The 19,789-nt window shown below is 43.7% G+C and overlaps 1 protein-coding gene across 2 annotated transcripts in view; it reads left to right on the top strand.

The window, feature by feature from the left end:
* actn4 (actinin, alpha 4) overlaps positions 1–19,789 on the top strand; it is a 77,834-nt gene that overhangs the window by 8,083 nt on the left and 49,962 nt on the right. The gene's annotated exons all lie outside the window — the stretch shown is intronic.

Genomic DNA, 19,789 nt, shown 5'->3' with positions numbered 1-19,789 from the left:
CTTTTGGAAATGGGCTGTTGGCCATAGAATGAATACCTCACAGTCACAGCCGCTGCGCTGCGGTGGAGCCGGTCGTACGTCAATGTGACGGTGTCAATGAAGCCGCCACGACGCAGAGCAACGTGACGCCGCCAGTGGAGCCCTGGAGTAATGCTATGTTTAAGCTAACAAGCTAATGATAGCTTGTATGCTACAGAGCAGTGTTGTTGTTGCTACATGCAGTGCGGTACCAGGGGGTAAATTCACAGCTCAGGCACCAAAATGAAGCACAGAGATCTCAATCAATATTATTTAATTCTGGATACTACAGGACATTTAACTCATTTAGTGCCACCCCTTTCACCACTAGAGGGCGCCCAGTGGCCATAGAAAATCCCATAGAGATATGCTGGTATATGCAGAAGCCCTGCAGCCATGACTTGCCTGAACACTTTCCTTTGTGCATGTACAGGAAGAGGATGAAGTTAGCTTGAAGTTAGCTATTGGCTACCAAGCATTTTAGAAGCCTTATTTTCGTCAACTTAGCCATGATTAAACCTTGCACACCTCATGCATGGGAAAAAAACAGAGAAGAATGAGCTCTAAAAAATCCAATGCAATCCTGGATTGCATTGGAGTGGATTTGTGCAGTTTGTTCACAGCTTTCAAAAAATCTGATTGGAAATCCGTTCAGGCATTCTTGAGATAATCGCCATTATGTTTTACATGTTATGTAAACAAACATGGCTGCCCTGTATGTTAGATGGGGTTGTATGGGGGTGGAACATGCAAAATCGCGATTGAAATCATGTTCACCAGATTTTTTTTTTTTTTTTAAAGCCGAACTTGTTCGGGATCGGCACTCTGCGATACGATAATAAAGCCGAACTAGTTCGGGATTGGCACTCAATGAGTTAAGAACCAGTCCAATACTAGCACTGAGCTTCAACCTGACTGCTTGAATTGAATCTCTGTCGACTGAGGGGTCTTTGACTGACTACTAGACATGTCGATTTTCAGGGGCAGCCCTAGTAATTTGTGATAACATGCACCATAGGGTTTGACCCAGTCTACAAGAACAGACTTCATGCTCCGCATAGAAAAGGAACAAAACAGTAGAGGGCGCTGTTTTCCCTTTTCTTTGGTGATGGATAGTCAGATTGTGTTTTGACCAGACCTGTACTATCTGGGCTTGACCTGACTGGTATCCCAGCTGCCCAGCAACTTTTAGTCAAACCGATACAAAGGTACCGGTAATTGTTTCTTATTGGAGAAACTGTAATTACCAGAAATATTGCTGCGAACATCTTTACCGGTTTCATGTGTTAAAAAGCATGGAGATACTGTTACTATGTACAGACAGTTTAGTGAAAGAAATATATTATCAGTTCCCTTTGGGGATTTCCCATGTTATCCTCCTGCTCAGATCGGGTCCAAATTGACGTCCTTAATTCTTTCCTGTTTTGTTTTCTCGTGGTAGATCATTCCCCAAGTCGTCTGACTTTAGGTTGTAGACTTAATTTCAAATTGCAGGCTGACATAGTGGAAGGGATGATAAAGGTTTGGGACATGTAATGAACACTTAAGATGGTGAACAAGGCCAGTTCACAGCAATGCAACACCTTGCGACTACTTGCAACCATTATCCCCGATGGCAGTTGCAAGGAGTTGCGTTGGTGTGAACTCACTGGACTGGCCTTAAAACATTTGTTGCAAGGTCTTGTGGCTAGTTGCATTGATGCGGTCTGGCCTTAACATCCGCAGGAACCTTAACAAGCGTTCCGCTGACCTAGAAGCAGTTATTGCCTTGCTGCCCATTATGATAGTGATAGCCATGGGGAGTTGGTCAGTGATCCAAAATCAACACGTTTAACACTCTTGACAATCACAGGCTATATAGATGCTGGCAGCTCAGCCTAGCTTCTCCCACTGGAGCCCATGTGGTTTGTGTCTGCTCAAGTGTGTGACAGCATTTGTATACTCGAGCTTGAGAAATTGTGGCTGCCATAAGTGTGCGTGCGTTTGCATATGTCACGCATCTGTGTCTACAGTCTCTGCGTGTGGACACTTACAACGGAAGTTGTGTTTACCGGGGATGATGGGGCTAACATTGAGGCAAAGATGCAAAAGATAGGAATGTGTGTTTTAGGTGTGACGGTGTGTGTGCGTTAAGTTGTGTATGTGTGCTAGGGGTGGGGGCAGCATTATGTGCGTGTGGTGACTGCTGTAGCCTGGAAAAGCTTTTCCACCTTCCAGTCTTTCCCCAGACAGGCATATCTGTGGCTTTCTCTGCCTGAGGCAGCTGGTAAACACTGTACTGTTAAATAAACACAGACCCCTCTACAGTTGCATGTTTTAACCTACCGAGCAACGCGTGTCTAGATTTTATTGTATTATGCTTTATAGCACTGGTTCCCAAACAGTGGGTCTCGGGACCCATTTGTGGAGTATGTGTCAGGTTTGTTGGAGTATGTGACAGGTCTACACAGTTTCATAAGAAAAAACGACTACCTCCCTTAAAGCACAGTTAGCACACTCATGTGCATTTGGGGCAAAACGTGTTAGCGACAACCTCACGTGGCGTTGCGAACTTATAGATCTGCTATTTTCACTACTTGATTATATCTTTTTATAATTTATAATGTATACTATGAATGTATCTTTTGAAATATCTATATTTTTTAAATGTAGAAATTAGAAAAAGACAATGGGACTCGAGTCGTGACCCACAAAAATTGGTCTGTGACCCACAAATGGATCCCGACCCACTGTTTGGGAAACAGTGATGTAGAAGACAGTGTTTCATCATTATTATTCAAACCACGCCTACAGTGTTACCTTAGTCTGGGTGCACTGCACACACACATGCCCGACCATGCACACACGGTGCGCAACACAAATACAGTTTGATTGCTTGACAAATGCTTAATACATTAATGGTGTTGATACAGTTGAGACCACCTACCACAAGTCAGGACAATATTCAGCAAACACAAATGCTATACATGCAGCCCATCTTTTGAATGTCTTTCATGCAGCCTGTGAGACTGTTCACACGTTTCTGCTTGTTGCCACAGCATATTTCCACCCCACTTGTGCTGTTGCCATGGCTGCAGTGTGCAGATAGCATTCGAATGCATCTGTGGATCTGTAGTCTAGGCTACATCTCCATTCTCAAAACCGCCGTAGTCATGTATTCTCATTCTGTACCTGGAGGGCAAAAGGGCAAGGGGGTGTCTTGATACACATTAAGTGTTTAGGGTGCATGGCATATGGCAGGGTTCCCCAATAGGCGGCCCGCGGGCCATTTGCGGCCATCAAGCAAGGCCGTCGCACAAAAGTAGTGAAAACAGCAGATCTACAAGCACACAACGGTGTTGTGTGTTGTAGATTGGCTGTTTTCACTTGTTTAAGTCATTTTTTAAAATGATAAATGCAAAGCGAACGGTTTTGGACATATAAGATTTTCACCCGACAACGACGATATCTGAACTGTCACTGGAGTAGTGGGAACGCCACCGTCGCCCCCTGCAATGTTGTGGCCCTCAGCTTGGTACCCTAGACATAATTTTGCCCTTGGGGAAAACTTATTGGGGAACCCTGGCATATGGGCACAGAATGCTCAGTGAGTCCTCAGTTTGATTCCCGGCTGGCCGGACCTTTTGCTCCATGGAGCTGCATTTCCTGTCTCTACTGTGACTGTCAATAAAGTCTAAAAAATTGCCTGAAAAAGAAAAGAAGAAACCTTCTTTGAAAAAGACTGTGTGATAGAAGGGAGAGGAAAAGAAAATCTGCAATGTTAATTTAACTCTTTAGAGTGTACGCGTGTAACCAAATGGACCCTGTCAGTCAATTTGGTTACATTTGGTCACATTTGTCACTCTGGATGTTAGAGTGGAAGACAAACCCACATAGAGAAGGCCTTTTTACTCACACTGTTGCTGTTAACACACGTTCTGCTACCACAAGTCATCAAGGCTAATGGACTGCTTTGTTTCATACGCCCGAGTCTATAGATGGATTTATGTGGCCAGTGGCCTTATGCCATTAGTGGGCCTGTATTTCAAAGTGTCAGTGAAGAGTGATGCCCACACATCATGGTATATACTATATAAATGATTTTCTCTGTGTCTATCCCAGATTCTATGGGGCCTCTCCCTCTACTTTCAACTGAAATATTTTAGTTTGAACTGGTGTGACGATATTGAGATATGTTGTCTAAATCTCATCACAGATAGGGCATTTAACATTCCCCTGTGTACTGTGTCATGACTTCACAGGAAAAAGAAACGTTTGACCTTCTGTAAAGCCGATTAAGATATTGTTACATTATGTTCTGTAATGGCCTTGGTCGCAGTAAGTAAAGTGTATTTGTAGAGCACCTTTCACAGACAATCAGTCACAAAGTGCTTCACAACATTAAAAGTAGAACATGTCAATAATAAAATTAAAAATTAAACAAACGGCAGGTGAAATTCAGAAAATCAACACAATATGTTGTTACAAATGGAAAATATGTAATCAAATTGCCTTGTTAGCAGTAGCTGGACATTAGCGGCTGATGCTGCAGTCTTATTAAATTGTCCCCAATTTGACCAAACTCTAGAATCCCTAGGCCTGTAGAGCAACATCTGTCCACTCCAGCACAGACCTCCCTGGATCTGCAGATTATATCTTAGTTTAGGAAGGTAGATTATACACTAGCTCAGACATAGATTACACCCTTTTTTAGTTGGGGAGAGAGAGAGAGAGAGAGGGATATGCCACTGTTTTGGGAGTGCATGGGAATTGTCTCCTAACTTTGTTCAAATTGAGGGTACGACTGGGTTTGTTTACAATAAACCCAATAAAACTTGACAAACAGAAGCTCTTGAAATTATTCAAGTACCGCTGACTTTCTCTATTCTCTTCATAGCTTTTTTTTCTTGTTAAAGAAAAGGTTTGTGTCGTACCCAAATAGGTTATTCTTCCTCAAAAGGCCAAACCGCACCAATGCAACTCCTTCCAACTGCAATTTTTGCAAGTATTTGCATGCAACGGTCATGTTGCAAGGAGTTACGACTACTTGGATTGGTGTAGGCTGTCCTTTTAGAGAAGTAAACTGTTACTGAAATAGAAGTAGAGAGCAAATGACCATGCTACTCTATAGTGACAGGCAGTAGTACACAGTCACACAGTCTTGATCCCAGTACTGGAACCATCCCTAACCATCATACAGTGGGTGCATCTGGAGTGGAGGTTTGGCAGCTTGGACCGCGTCTTAGCACAGTGACTTTTTAGTGCCAGACACAGCTAGCCTAGACCCAGAGAGTAAACTCGCACAGCTGTGCAACCAGTGCAGACACCCAACCCAAGAATGGAAGATGCATTGGCTGTGGAACCAGTGCAGCCACCCAACATAAGAATGGAAGATGCATTAGCTGTGGAACCAGTGGAGCCACCTAACCTAAAAATGGAAGCCGCATTAAAATCTGCAAAAAAGGTAAGAAGCTCTGACAGTTCAATCAAAAAAAGGGCGAGTTCATTCATAATATTTCTTCATTCATAAGATGTTTTCCAAATCGTGATAGTTACCTGCCAAAGTAGCTTGCACGGCAGAGAAAGTTATCAACCACAGCCAAAATATTCCAACTGTTGGTCAGGTAAACATATTGATTACTTGGTTATTAATTATTCATTATTAGGTAATGAAGTACAGTTAACAACATGTTCTTTTTTTTAAGGATTTTATGCCTTTTATTGATACGACAGGACAGTAGACTGACAGGAAATGTTGAGAGAGATGGGGAGTGACACGCAGCAAACTAAAGGTCGTCGGAATCGTGACTCAAACGCACACCACGCCACCAGGCATCAGAGCCTATGTGGTATTCGCCTTTACTTCTGTCATTTCCTGAATGAATGGAATCGAAAATGAGCAGAACTCGGCACTGATGTGATGGGGGATGTAGATAATAGTTATTAGTATTGCTTGCCTTGGGCAGGCTATTGTACGGGTAACCACCACTGTCTTTACAGTCACGAGCAGTGCAGCAGTTGCAGTTGCTTGTATGTGTGTGTCTTTCCTGTTCGGCTGTCTCTGATTTCGCTGGCGATGTGCTGTTGCTGTATTATTCAACAGCATGCTAACTGGGCCACTGGGCAACAAGGTGAAGGGGCGTGGAACGTGCGCATGCGCACACACGCATACACGCTAGGGATGTCATGATTCCATTCAACGTTTGAATTTAAGGTCACAATTCTATTTTTATTTTATTTTTTAGACTTTTGAGTCTTGTAAAGAAACACTTGTTTCTCATTAAGTACTTTTTATTTGAATATTGAGTAACAGTTATGCTGTGCCTCCCTCCATGCCTCTGCCAATATAGTCATTTGTTGTGAGCATCATACAAGGGGAGCATTTGAAGGACCGGTTTTTCAATTTCCCTGTCACTAGTGTAGTGCTGTGATGGTCAAATCACGCTCTTGTCACTCAAGGCAAGGTGAGCAGGTCCCATATGTCATCGGCGCCGATGCTAGACTTGAAAGGTCTCGTCGGTCTGACGGAATACCTGAAAGTAATGGAGGCTACGTATATGCAACGTAGCGTTGTGTTGTCTTTGAAAATGTTTCCCCTTTTTCCTTTTGACCATAGCACAGGATACAAAGAAAAGCAATGCGTTTCCCTCTCAAGCATGCATGCATGGGATGATCATAAATACTGCTAGAATCGTGTACATTATTGTCAATTTCATGCTCTCTGAATGAAACGTTCACTTGATTTTGATCGGTTTTCGGTGACCACACACACACACACACACACACACACACACTTAAAAGAAGGCACATGATAAAGTGCCATGCAGGTTTTTAAATATAAAAACTCACGTGGAATACATCGTTAATACATGGAGACATGCATCTTGCAAAAGGAGACACAACTCTGATAACGTGTTGTTAGTTATGATGTGGCCATAAATACTTTGCATTGCACTTTAGGCCAATTTAGTTGCAGAGCATACAGCCCAACAGTGCCATTAAATATTTACACATTCCTGTTGAGCCTCCATGTTCCACTGCTCTCATTTATTACATGATACACTTCCCATAGTATCAACCTTGGCTATGACTCACTCTCTCTTGCTCTCTCACCATCCATATCTCTCTCCCTGCTTCTGTCAACTTCCTTTCACTCGTCTCTTTCTATTTAAGCTTAATATGTGGACAAAGACTTCAGACTCTGACACTTAAAAAAATAAAACATTTTGGGGGCTTTTCTGCCTTTTATTTATAGTACACAGTGGAGAATGGCAGGAAACGGGGTGTGACACACAGTAAAGGTTGTCTGGATCGGGATTCGAACCCTGCTGTCAGGCTGCATCAGAGCCTATATACAGTATGTGGTATGCGCCTGGAGTCTGGACCACTAGGTCAGCAGGCACCCACATTTTGTTTCCTTTACCAGAACATAAGTGGATTTATTAAGTCTTTGCTGCTATGTATGTTATGTATTTCTGGGTTTTGCCAGCAGTGGTGTGGTGCAGAGTGTTCTGAAGGTTTATTTTTAGGTTTAGGGGCTATCATCTGTGAATTTCTTGACGGGCTCAAAGAAGGCAAATCCTGGGGCCAATATTGACTTATCTTTTATTTATTTTTCTCTCCCTCTCTCTCTCTCTCTCGATATTCCTGTGTTATGTTGCTGCTGAGATGGGCCCCTTAGAGACCACAACCCTAGAGCATGGACTTAAAGCTGATGATTGAAGTACCAAGTTGCAACTACTTTATTTGAATCATCGTTTCAAAAATGTGCAGCAAGAGGAATGACCTTGGAGAGCATAGGCTAGCTAGCTTGCTTGTTTGATTGAATACTTAATTAACACGATTATTAACAGCACACATTGTACAGTCATGTTTTATGCTAAAAGGATAAAACAAAAAGCCACAGGAGTGGTCTGTCCGGAGTTACAAAAGGCGGTCCTGTGAGACTGCTGTGCTAACCCCAGAGTACATAAAGGCAAATAGAGAGGGAGAGAAAGAAACTGCTCCTTCAAGCGGTATCAATGAAAACTAGCCTGAAATATGGATAGATGGGACGGACAGACCCTAGGATGGAAGTATACAGACGGTCAGACGAGACATGGCCGGACACGGACATTCGAAGACATACGCAGACAGACATGGACGGACACTCACAAACAAACACAGATGGACGGAAAGTGACATAAATGCTTTAGGCAAATAATAGACAAAGCCTAGCTGCAGGTCCACTGCATATGCGGCATATGCTGCTGAAGAGAATGGAGGAAAAAAGACCCCAACACTTCTGCTATTGTTTACCGAGCCTCAGGGTCAAGACTACCCTAGATAATGAGAAGACGCCCATCCTTTGTACCAAGGCAGTATGAAGTTGAACTAAGCCAGTTCTTTTAATAGCCCTCTGTAATCTGTCAAACACGCATCCTTACACGAGTATGTGTCAGTAATAGGACAGTTGTATGTGGGTTGAATATGAGGGAGGGCCAGTATTGGTGAAGATCAGCTGGGAAACGAGCTTGACTGTACAATTGTCTTACTGGGCACTTCTCTCTTATTAGGGAATCATCATACATGATCATAATTGAACTGGTTGATAAGACGTTAACGAAAGTATGTAGTATATACTAGTACTACTTGAGCAATTCGCTGTTTCTCCAGTGTTCAGGTACGTAGTAATGCTTATTATATGTAAGTCTTACACGCAAATTCACCCCACAGAAGAAACCGGTGCCAGTTGACGCAAGTGAGCACAGTTGATCTCGTAACGAATGTTGTAGCGTGGCGGAGAATGACTCTCACCACCAAAGAGAGCAAGCAGTTCAAAAGAGACGATGAGAACTGGAGGCAGTAAATGCAGTCTGAAGTGCAGTCTGAGAAGTGCCCCCCCCCCCCCCCCCCCAGGGGAGTAGTAATGGGGAAGGAAGGCTCTGCGGTTTGTGCGGTTTTCTGTTCCTTATTTATTTCAAACAGAAGGGACACCACATGCGCACAAGCAGGGCCTCTATGAATGGGAGTGAGTCAGAGAGCCATGTCAGTGTGTCAGCCACCAGCCCCACCACTGGCTCTACAACCAGCCAGGGAAGAAGGAGGGAACCTTGCCTGTCCCACGGCAGACCAGGCAGGGAATATGCATGATCGTCAATGCCAAGGAAGTCTTGACATGTTCCGTGTGTTCTCTTCCCAACACAGCAGAACAACAGGCGGCTAAGTTTGCCTTTTCAACTAGATTGTGTTTCACATTCAGAAAATACGTTTCCTAGCCCGCCCCTATCAACCATGAAGCCTAATTTATACTTTGTTGTCAGTTATTTTGGGGGAGCAACATGACTGTACAGCGCAGTGTAATTTAGGGTTAGGGTTAATAGTACTTATTTAGGTCAGGGAAGCCCTCTGCAGTCTGCACCCTAGCTCCAAAGCACGCACGCACGCGCACACACACACGCGCGCACACACACACACACACACACACACACACACACACACACACACACACACACACACACACACACACACACACACACACACACACACACACACACACACACACACACACACACACACACACACACACACACACACACACACACACAAAATATGCTACAGAGATATTGGAGACTACTATCCTGCCTGATCCAATCAAACCTAACCCAGCTGGATTACTCCACCACCATGTCATGCTAACAAAGACTACACTGTTGACCCCACTTTGACTCTCTACTCTACCAGTGCATGATGGGAGCACAGCACACTTTGGCCGGCGTACATGTGCGGTTAAAGTCACGCCCTGGTACGCCCCGCAGCAGATGAAACCGATCAAGACGTGTGAATTGAGTAGATGCGTTTGTGTGTGTCTGTTTCTGACACCAGTGCTGTTGAAGGAAGCAGGCTTTCTGCAATATTGTGTGGGAGTATTACTGTTAGCTGCACTTCCTGCTGTTATGGCCACCACAGTAGTAGTAACCGTCCTGTCTTCTTCTCTTGGCATCCTTCTCATTGCTACTTTGACACATGCAGTTGGTACAGTATATACTGTGAACTTGTGACAGGGGAAGAGGACAGGGGTCTTCAACAGGGGGTCCGGGACCCCAAGGGGGTCCTCAGAGTTACTACAGGGGGTCCTCCAAATCTTCCAATCCTTTTTATATTAACAACTTGAAGCCTAGTGTCAATATTCTGAGAACTTTAGCCAAAAATAGCAGATCTACAAGCTCACAGCGCCTCGCGCTGCGAGGTGGTGTGAGCTTGTAGATCGGAATTTAAAAGAATTTAAAAGCTCACAACGCCTTGTGCGCTTGTAGATCGGCTATTTTTGGCTACAGTTCTCAGAATATGGATACTAGGGTTCAAGTTGTTAATATAAAAAGGATTGGAACGAAGATTTGGAGGACCCCCTGAAGTAACTCTGTGGACTCCCTGTTGAAGATCTCCAACCCATACATTGGTATCCCCCCACCTTGCCCAAAGACCGTGTGTGTGTGTGTGTGTGTGTGTGTGTGTGTGTGTGTGTGTGTGTGTGTGTGTGTGTGTGTGTGCTACAGAGATATTGGAGACTACTATCCTGCCTGATCCAATCAAACCTAACCCAGCTGGATTACTCCACCACCATGTCATGCTAACAAAGACTACACTGTTGACCCCACTTTGACTCTCTACTCTACCAGTGCATGATGGGAGCACAGCACACTTTGGCCGGCGTACATGTGCGGTTAAAGTCACGCCCTGGTACGCCCCGCAGCAGATGAAACCGATCAAGACGTGTGAATTGAGTAGATGCGTTTGTGTGTGTCTGTTTCTGACACCAGTGCTGTTGAAGGAAGCAGGCTTTCTGCAATATTGTGTGGGAGTATTACTGTTAGCTGCACTTCCTGCTGTTATGGCCACCACAGTAGTAGTAACCGTCCTGTCTTCTTCTCTTGGCATCCTTCTCATTGCTACTTTGACACATGCAGTTGGTACAGTATATACTGTGAACTTGTGACAGGGGAAGAGGACAGGGGTCTTCAACAGGGGGTCCGGGACCCCAAGGGGGTCCTCAGAGTTACTACAGGGGGTCCTCCAAATCTTCCAATCCTTTTTATATTAACAACTTGAAGCCTAGTGTCAATATTCTGAGAACTTTAGCCAAAAATAGCAGATCTACAAGCTCACAGCGCCTCGCGCTGCGAGGTGGTGTGAGCTTGTAGATCGGAATTTAAAAGAATTTAAAAGCTCACAACGCCTTGTGCGCTTGTAGATCGGCTATTTTTGGCTACAGTTCTCAGAATATGGATACTAGGGTTCAAGTTGTTAATATAAAAAGGATTGGAACGAAGATTTGGAGGACCCCCTGAAGTAACTCTGTGGACTCCCTGTTGAAGATCTCCAACCCATACATTGGTATCCCCCCACCTTGCCCAAAGACCGTGTGTGTGTGTGTGTGTGTGTGTGTGTGTGTGTGTGTGTGTGTGTGTGTGTGTGTGTGTGTGTGTGTGTGTGTGTGTGTGTGTGTGTGTGTGTGTGTGTGTGTGTGTGTGTGTGTGTGTGTGTGTGTGTGTGTGTGTGTGTGTGTGTGTGTGTGTGTGTGTGTGTGTGTGTGAGCTCTGCAGGAGTCTTATCTGCGGAATACTAGGTTTTATCATTTCAACCTTGAGGCCATGGCAGCGAGGCAGAGGTATGTGTATATTTTAGGAGACCATTTGATTGTTCTTGTTGACTTCCAATTTGTATAGCTAATGGCAGTGTTAAGGGTTTCAGACACTGTTGCATTACATGAGTACTCCTGGGCTTTGAGTTGTGATTTACACTAACCATAATAAGCATGTGAATGCTGTCATCATCACTAGATGCTTCCTACTATAACTTATACCAAATTACATAACAGAAATAGACAGGACTCTAGGGCTGAGTGTGTGTTCTTCTGTCCCAAGCCCCGTCTCCTCTCCAGCCGTGTGACACTGAGCCTGTGTCCTCCTCGGGTCTAATCTCTGCCAGTCTGAGCTTTCCTGTCTGTCTGTCTTTGTGTGATAATATGACAATCTGGCCAGTTAATGTCCATTCCCTTTGTGCACTGATTTGCCTGGCTGTGTCTGTGTGCGCGCTTCAGACAGGCACAGGGCCAGTGAGTCATAAAGACATTAAAGGCTAGGGTGAGCTCTGGAATGTGTGACTGAGCTGGAAGGAGAGTGTGTGTGTGTGTGTGTGTGTGTGTGCGTGTGCGTGCGCCACGGGTCATCAAGAAACGGAAACTCAGTGGAACAAACAGCGCTGAGCGTGCCACCGCTGCCATGTCTGGACCCTCTCAGCAATTTTACGAGAACCCTCCCTTCCCCCCTTGTTCCCTTGTCTACTTTCCTCTCCCCTTTACCCCACCACCATGTTCTCCACCTCCTCCCAGTCTCCTTCCCGCCTCCACTCTCCCTCCGGTCGGTGTTCCCCCAGGCCCCAACTCCTAATGACGCCCAGGGCAGTGCAATTCAGCGAGAATTAGAGAAGGGCTATTTAAGGACACGAGTGCACACACACACGCACACACACACACACACACACACACACACACACAGGCAAACAGTCACAAATTCACTCTGTTTGGTCTGAAGCAGGAAGTTTGGTACTGTTTGTTCCAGAGCACCCCCTTCTTCTTCCTTCCCTCTGTTCTTTTACCTGTCACTCTACCATCACTACCCATCATTCACTCTGTTTGCTTTCTCTCTCTCCCTTCATGATGGTTATCTCCTTACCTTCCTGGCTCTCTTGGTCTCTGTCTCTGTCTCTCTCTCTCTTGCTCTCTCTCAATTCAATTCAATTTCAATTCAAAGGAGCTTTATTGGCATGAGAAAACGTACGTTTACATTGCCAAAGCAGAAGTGTACACAGTACAATACAATCAATCAATATAATACAATCAAAATGAAATATGTACAATTGATAGCGGTGGAACAGTTTTCATGTATCGAGATTACTCAATGCAGACAATGATGGATACACCATGATCGGTAGTCTTTGAGGTGGTTGTGTTCCATTTGATATCCTTCTCCTATCACAGCAGCTCACGAATCTTGCTGCTGTGTTTGCACATAGTTGCAAACTCTCTCTCCCTTGCTGTTTCATAGGAAGCTCGGTAACAGAGGGGGTGGAGGTTGTGTTTCACATTCCTGCATTCAGAGAAAACAAACACACACACACACACACACACACACACACACACACACACACACACACACACACACACACACACACACACCGAGGTACACACATTGCATGCATGCATACACAAGGCGGGATGCAGCCAGGTCATTTAAAAAGATATGGGCCACTGTTGAATACCCAGAATAACTTTGCTCTTCTGTCTGTCTCGAGAAATGGGTGCGGTGTGCTGTCAGGTGATTAGAGCAAATAGGTGCAATGTTGCGTGTGTGTATGTGCGCGCGCGTGCGTAGTTGTATTACTATAATTGTGAGAGCCAAATGTCCCCTCAAGTGTATACATAGTAGAATTTGGAAAAATACTAGTCATGGTCAGGACTACGAGAAAATGGTGGTTAAAAAAAGGGAAGAGGACTTGTATAACTTTTTAGATGAGCTGTTTTCGTGGTTAAAGTAAATGTAAAAATGTCTTGCAGAAAATTGCCTTCCTCAAATACTGATGTCCTCACAAGTTTAGTAATACAGACTTCACTTGAGAGTGTGTGTGTGTGGATATTTCCGTGCATGCATGTACATCCTCTGTTTGTATTTCTGTCAGCATGAATTCTTTCCCCATCTGTGCACTTTGTGTGTGTGTGTGTGTGTGTGAGCGAGAGACTGTGACTGTGCGCTTCCTTGCAGGGGGTGCACCTTGTTACATCACCATTGTCGCGGCGAACAGGCAGTTAAAGTGCGTTGCCTTATAAGGTAAAATGTGAGCGAGGCGGGTGGTGGACAGGGGAGGGACAGGAAGAGCTTGTTACCGTGACAATACTGTCTGACTGCTGGGCTACTGGGCCGGCCTGAAACACCCGTTTGACCACATTGTCTCACACACACACGCACGCACGCGCACGCACGCACACACACGCACACACACACACACACACGCACACGCGCACACGCATGCACACACACACACCACTCGCACTCTGTTTCTACATTTGTAGTTCCCCCTCTCATTGTTTTATCAAAAATATATTTTAACTGGTGGTTTTATTTCCCGCCTTGGATGATGTGAGTCTGTGTATGGGTGGCAAGGAGCTCAATCGGCTGAGGGTTTGGACAAGGTTGACGCCCTCTTGCGGCTTCTATGCTGAAGCTTCAAGGCAGGGAACATTGAGTGTAACAAATAAAACGCAGTAGGCCTACTATGCAGGAAAAAAGGGGGAAAATACCAAAGAAGTGTTTATTTTTTTATTTACAAATCGCTCTTTGGTATATTTTCCCAGTTTTTTCCTGCATCGTAGGCCTACTGAGTTTTATTTGTCTGTTATTCTATGTTAAATGCGCATCTCCGCAAAAAGCACAGTGGAAGTGGGTGATATGTAAATAAAAAAAATAACCACTTCTTTGGTATTTATTGGAAGCTTCAGCATAGAAGCGGCGAGTGGGCGTCAACCTTGTCCAAAACCTCAGCCGATTGAGCTCCTCGCGTATGGGTGTGTTAACGGCTTATAAATAAAGATTTTCCTCATAAGTGTCCTGTCACATTAGCAGAGCACTTGTGAGAAACACTTTGATGAAGGCATAAAGCTGCAGATATGACAAGGTTTTGTTTGTGATGCACACACACACACACACACACACACACACACACACACACACACACACACACACACACACACACACACACACACACACACAGAGTGGTGAAAGCAAACATCTTTACTTCTGCTAAACACTCAAGTTTACTTCATCCCGCTGAAAAGTAGTGTCCACTGTCCACATCACGTATTTGTATTTAATTAAATTTATGTCGCTCTTGTAGGTCGGTGTTATGCTCAAGGTTAGAAGTTGATGCTTTCTGAATTTTCATAAATGTAGAGGTTTTATTTTAGGAGCTTTGCTGTCATTTGCCACAACCATTCTTTCACCCCCTCCTATATCATTCTATCCATCTTTTTTTAACCACTTGAGTGATTTGAACAATAGCAGGTCATAATAGACAAACATTTGGTGAAAATTGACAGGCATTCAGGGGAAAATAGCTGATCGTTGTGTGACATGTTATGAGGTTGACCTTTTCCTAAAAAGGTGTATAGAACCCTGGGATACCCCAGGGAACAAAGTATATATATATTTTGAGTGGTTAACGTGCCCCCAAACCCCCCATACATGCACTGACACATCAGTTGCAAAGTAGCCTCGGAAACCCTGACTTTTATTTGTTGAAAAGTAACGTGCTGTGACCTTGGCTGCACAGCTAGTGCTACTGTGGTGTGTGCTGTGTGAGAGCGATGTGGTGCTAGATGTGCTGATTTAGTAAGCAGTGGTTCTTTGTGTGTGTGGCGGGAACAATATTTTCTGACGATTAGAATAACCAAGCGCTGCTGCTGAGTGAGTTGAGACTAATGCCATCAAGTTTAGCATGGGGTATTTCTGTCTATTCTACAACACACCATTATAGTATTAGCCTAACAGAGATACATATAAGCCTCACAAGCACTTAACCACTAAGTGAACGTGTGTTTGAGGGGGATGTGTGAACATTTTCTGCTAATGCACGTTGCTTCTCCTTTTTCCTGTTCAACAACTTCCTGTAATAGGCTCCATTGGGTCAATAACGTGCTGGCTATGTGGTTTGACCAACATAACTATGTGACCTACGGTAGCCCTTAAGGCCAGACACCAATGCAACGCCTTGCAACTGCTAGTGGGGATAATGTTTGCATAGTGGTTATACATGTTGCAAGGAGTTGTATTGTTGTGGACTGGCCTTAACACTAGAGTCAGTTTCTGTTAACTAACATAATGTGTCATTGTGACAGTTTTATGGTCATATGATGGTGTTTCTATTGCTGTACTTGTGTACTGGAGAAACACTAAGGACTGTCTGGGTTATCAATATGGCCAATACACCATATCTTATTTTTGGGTGATGTTTTATCCTTTTTTAGTTACATACATTTTGTTTTTTTAAATGAATAATTAGTTTAGTTTTTTCCCAAATCAAATGACACTTCATCGAAGATTTCATGGAAATGAACTCGACTGTGATTGTATATACCACTTTTTCTTTCTCACGCTTGGAAATAAATTAGAAAAGCTGCTGATAGTAGCAACTCTATGGAGAAGAAAACTTGTAGGCATAGCCGCATAAAATACTTCCACATCTCAAGGACATCCTCATTGTTCCAAAATATGACAAATGTAACTGGGGGTTGCATCATAAAAGATACACAGTTTCTAATATGCAAACCAAATGAACCCAGGTTGCCATGGGAGTGTTGGATCATACAGGTGGAATGCGTGCGTGACCAAGCCACTCCCTTTAGCTGTTAGTGAGGATGAGCCCATATAGACAGTCCATAGTTCCTGTTGGACTGGCCCACAGGAGAAGGTTTTCCGTGGGTGCCATCATCCATCCTCATACCTCATCGTCGTAAAAGTTGGTGGAATGATACTGCGTCATTGGTTAGTCACACACAGATATGTAGACTTGCGTGCACACAGTCACACACCCTACAGGAAGTGCAGTGTATGCACACCCACTGGAGTCAGAGGTTGAGTAAGCAAACACTCTTGATTTGAACTGTGCCTGTAGTGCACATAAGGATGAATTAGTTATTGGAATCAACTAAATGAAAACACATAGCATCCATCTTTGATCTTTATGTCAGGATGGCCTGTATTAAATAACCATGACTGTAGCCTGCCCTACAGTACTGTATATTTTAATCAATGGTATGATGAACCCCCTTAACTACTTTTACCCTGACCTCCCTATTTTGTGCATGTTGTTATGGGTGAAAATAGCAGATCTATACTCAGAACTCGTCACAATGGGAAGGCCTGGAAGTAGAACCATGGGCACACCTAGCCTAGGTCAGCTTGACAATCCACCCATGTTAAAACAAGGTGGGGATGTATTGTATACTGTATATATTGTTGCATTAGCTGCATTAGTATATAGGCTGGCTATGCCAGGCTAGGGCACACCTGCTTTGTCTTGGCACTTTGAGGCTGTTAAAATGGTTGGTGAAATAATTAATAGAAAAGGTAATAATTAATAGTAAATGTAGGCTATATCTTTACAAGTTTAAAAGGTGAGGCTATAAAAACGTCTTATCTGCATGCTAAACAAACTCAACGTTGATGTTGTGTATTCTCCCTGTGTGCAAGTTGGACACCTTTTATAACTATCTGTAGATCAACAATCATTAATCAATCATTATAATAAGATTTGTAACGGCGGTTGTTGACATGATATGAGTTGTAAGTTAATAGTGTTTTTCCAGCCAGGTCTGTTTGATAGCTCTGTGACCCCAACTATCAGCCTGATGAACAACAAACTCAGAATCTAGAATGATTCAACCAGTCAATGGTTTTATAGAAAGGCTTATAGAAACCATTCGACTCCTCTTCTGCCAACTCCTGTTTGGCCTGCCAGACGCACGCACGCACACACACACACACACACTCTTTCCCACAGGCGGGTGTATAATAATGACCTCAGCCATTCAGTGATTGGAGAGTTGCAGATTTGTAATAGAGTTTAGGTTTGTGAAAGGAGGGGCAGCTTCTGGAACAGAAAGTCACCCTGGCTTCTGGGGCTATGCATGGTCTGCCCCCCCCAGCTGCCTCTTACTCAGGACTGGAATATTCAACTCTGTGAATGAGTCAGAGAGGGCCGGCAGACGGCAGTGGTTCATGCCTGAAACCCAGACAAGGTCATAAGAAGAGTTTATTAACCAGTGGAGGTCATAGCATACTTGCAGAGTAGCGACGTGTGCTGTGAATAGAGGCTTATTCTGCAGTTTCACTTTGTGTCAGCTACATGCAAAATGTTGCATGGACAGCTATTTGTAGCGAGCTATTTTCCTTGCTCTGTGTGAATTTATTTTGCAATGTTGGAACGGTGGCCGGATGGAGACCAAAATGGCCAATTGCTAACTTTGTTCTAATCTGTTGACCACACCAGCTATTCAAAGTCATCACAGTAAAGCTGTTTGTTTCCGTCTCTCACAACTTTGATAAGAGTCTCTGATATCATGTTACGAATTTGCATTCCATATCTGTTGTTGGCAAATATAAAGCGTAATCTTGTATTATTTTCAATTGTTTGAAGTTCATGTTGAGAAAGGAAAATGTGATGCAAACTGTTTTTGTTTTGAATAATTAGCAGAGATTTATGGCTGTGTTTAGCGTTCAAATTCAGAAACCTTGCCTTTATATAAATCTTTCCTTATCTGTATTTCAGTCCTCTGGCAACGTGTCCTGTATAGACATGGTCCCAGCTCCATTGTGTGGGATTGAATGGCGGTTTCCAGGCGTTATCCCTGACCCTGCATTGGTCTCCAGGCGTTAGTCTGTTCTGACCAGGCGCCTGAATGGGGTGGCCTTATCTAGACAACAAGCCCACACTGCCATTTACAGAGCCGGGATAAGAACCAGACCTTGACTGTTGTGTGCATGTGCTTGTGCATGTGAACATTTACCAGAACTAAGCCGTTGGCATGGTTTTATTCTGTGTCAGCTACTGTTTATCGCTGTTGATAAAGGCATTGCAAAGTATGTCCACTAAGCGTGTGATCACATAGGTGTCAGCCGGGTCCTAAAACAGCTCCAGTTGCATCTGAATTGTTTGTGTATAATTGTTTAGAGACCACCGGCTACTGGTATAGACTTTTTCAGAATAAAGATTTAACTTGCTTTACTGAATGTTTTGGGGTTTCATAACCTTTTATGTTCCCAAGACATGAGCTAGTCTCAGTCTAGAACAGAATGTTTTTATTTTTTACGCTTTCTAGGATTTAGACTACCGACTATCTTATCGGTTTTCCTGAAGAAGCAGCTTTTATTTATTCTAGCCTGCTTCCCTGAAAATGATCAGGATGCTGATGGATTGTGTGAGAGCGAGAGAACCAACCGCTGAGTTTCCCCTGAAAAAGGGGGGGTAATCGTCTGCTATCGGTTGACAGTGGAAGTAGCCTAATGATAACACAGAGAGGAGAGCACATTGGAAAATAGTATTCTGAGGACACGTATTATCATTACCATAGTCCTTAATCAAGCTTACAGCCAGACGGTGCAATTTTATTATACATACAGTACTTTCAACTAGGGATGGGACGATATGAAAATGTCATAACGATTATTGTGACATAAGAAATCGCGATTTACGATATTGTCACGATAATCAAAATACATTATCCTTGGGCGGAACATTTGCCAAAAAACAGCTGATCTACAAGCTCACAACGCGTCGCATTGCGACGTGTTGTGAGCTTGTAGATCGGCTATTTTTTGGCAAAGGCATTTGATAGAGAGTGAAAAAAAAGACTGTATCAAGTATGTATATTATAAGTATCTTTTACCAATTCTCGAGGGTTTAAGTAACGGATATGCAGCTTGGCAAATAAAAGGTGAATTGATCCCAGTGCATGATGGAGAACGATATCACGATAAATTCAATCTCCACTATACGAGTATCGTGAGGGTTTTTTTATCATCACGATATACGATAATATCGCTTATCATCCCATCCCTACTTTCAACAAGAATTCCATGAGTATGTCGTTCACTTGAATGTCACTGGGTAATGAAATGAGTCATCCAAGCAACTCCAAGGCGCTGACAGACTGCCAAGTCTAACACATTGTAAATCATTGCAACACCTGCCCTCCTTATCT

The sequence above is a fragment of the Nannobrachium achirus genome, assembly GCF_963921795.1.
Source record: "Nannobrachium achirus genome assembly, chromosome: 8".
NCBI classification, from domain to species: domain Eukaryota; kingdom Metazoa; phylum Chordata; class Actinopteri; order Myctophiformes; family Myctophidae; genus Nannobrachium; species Nannobrachium achirus.
This window is presented reverse-complemented; position numbering and strand designations above follow the sequence as displayed.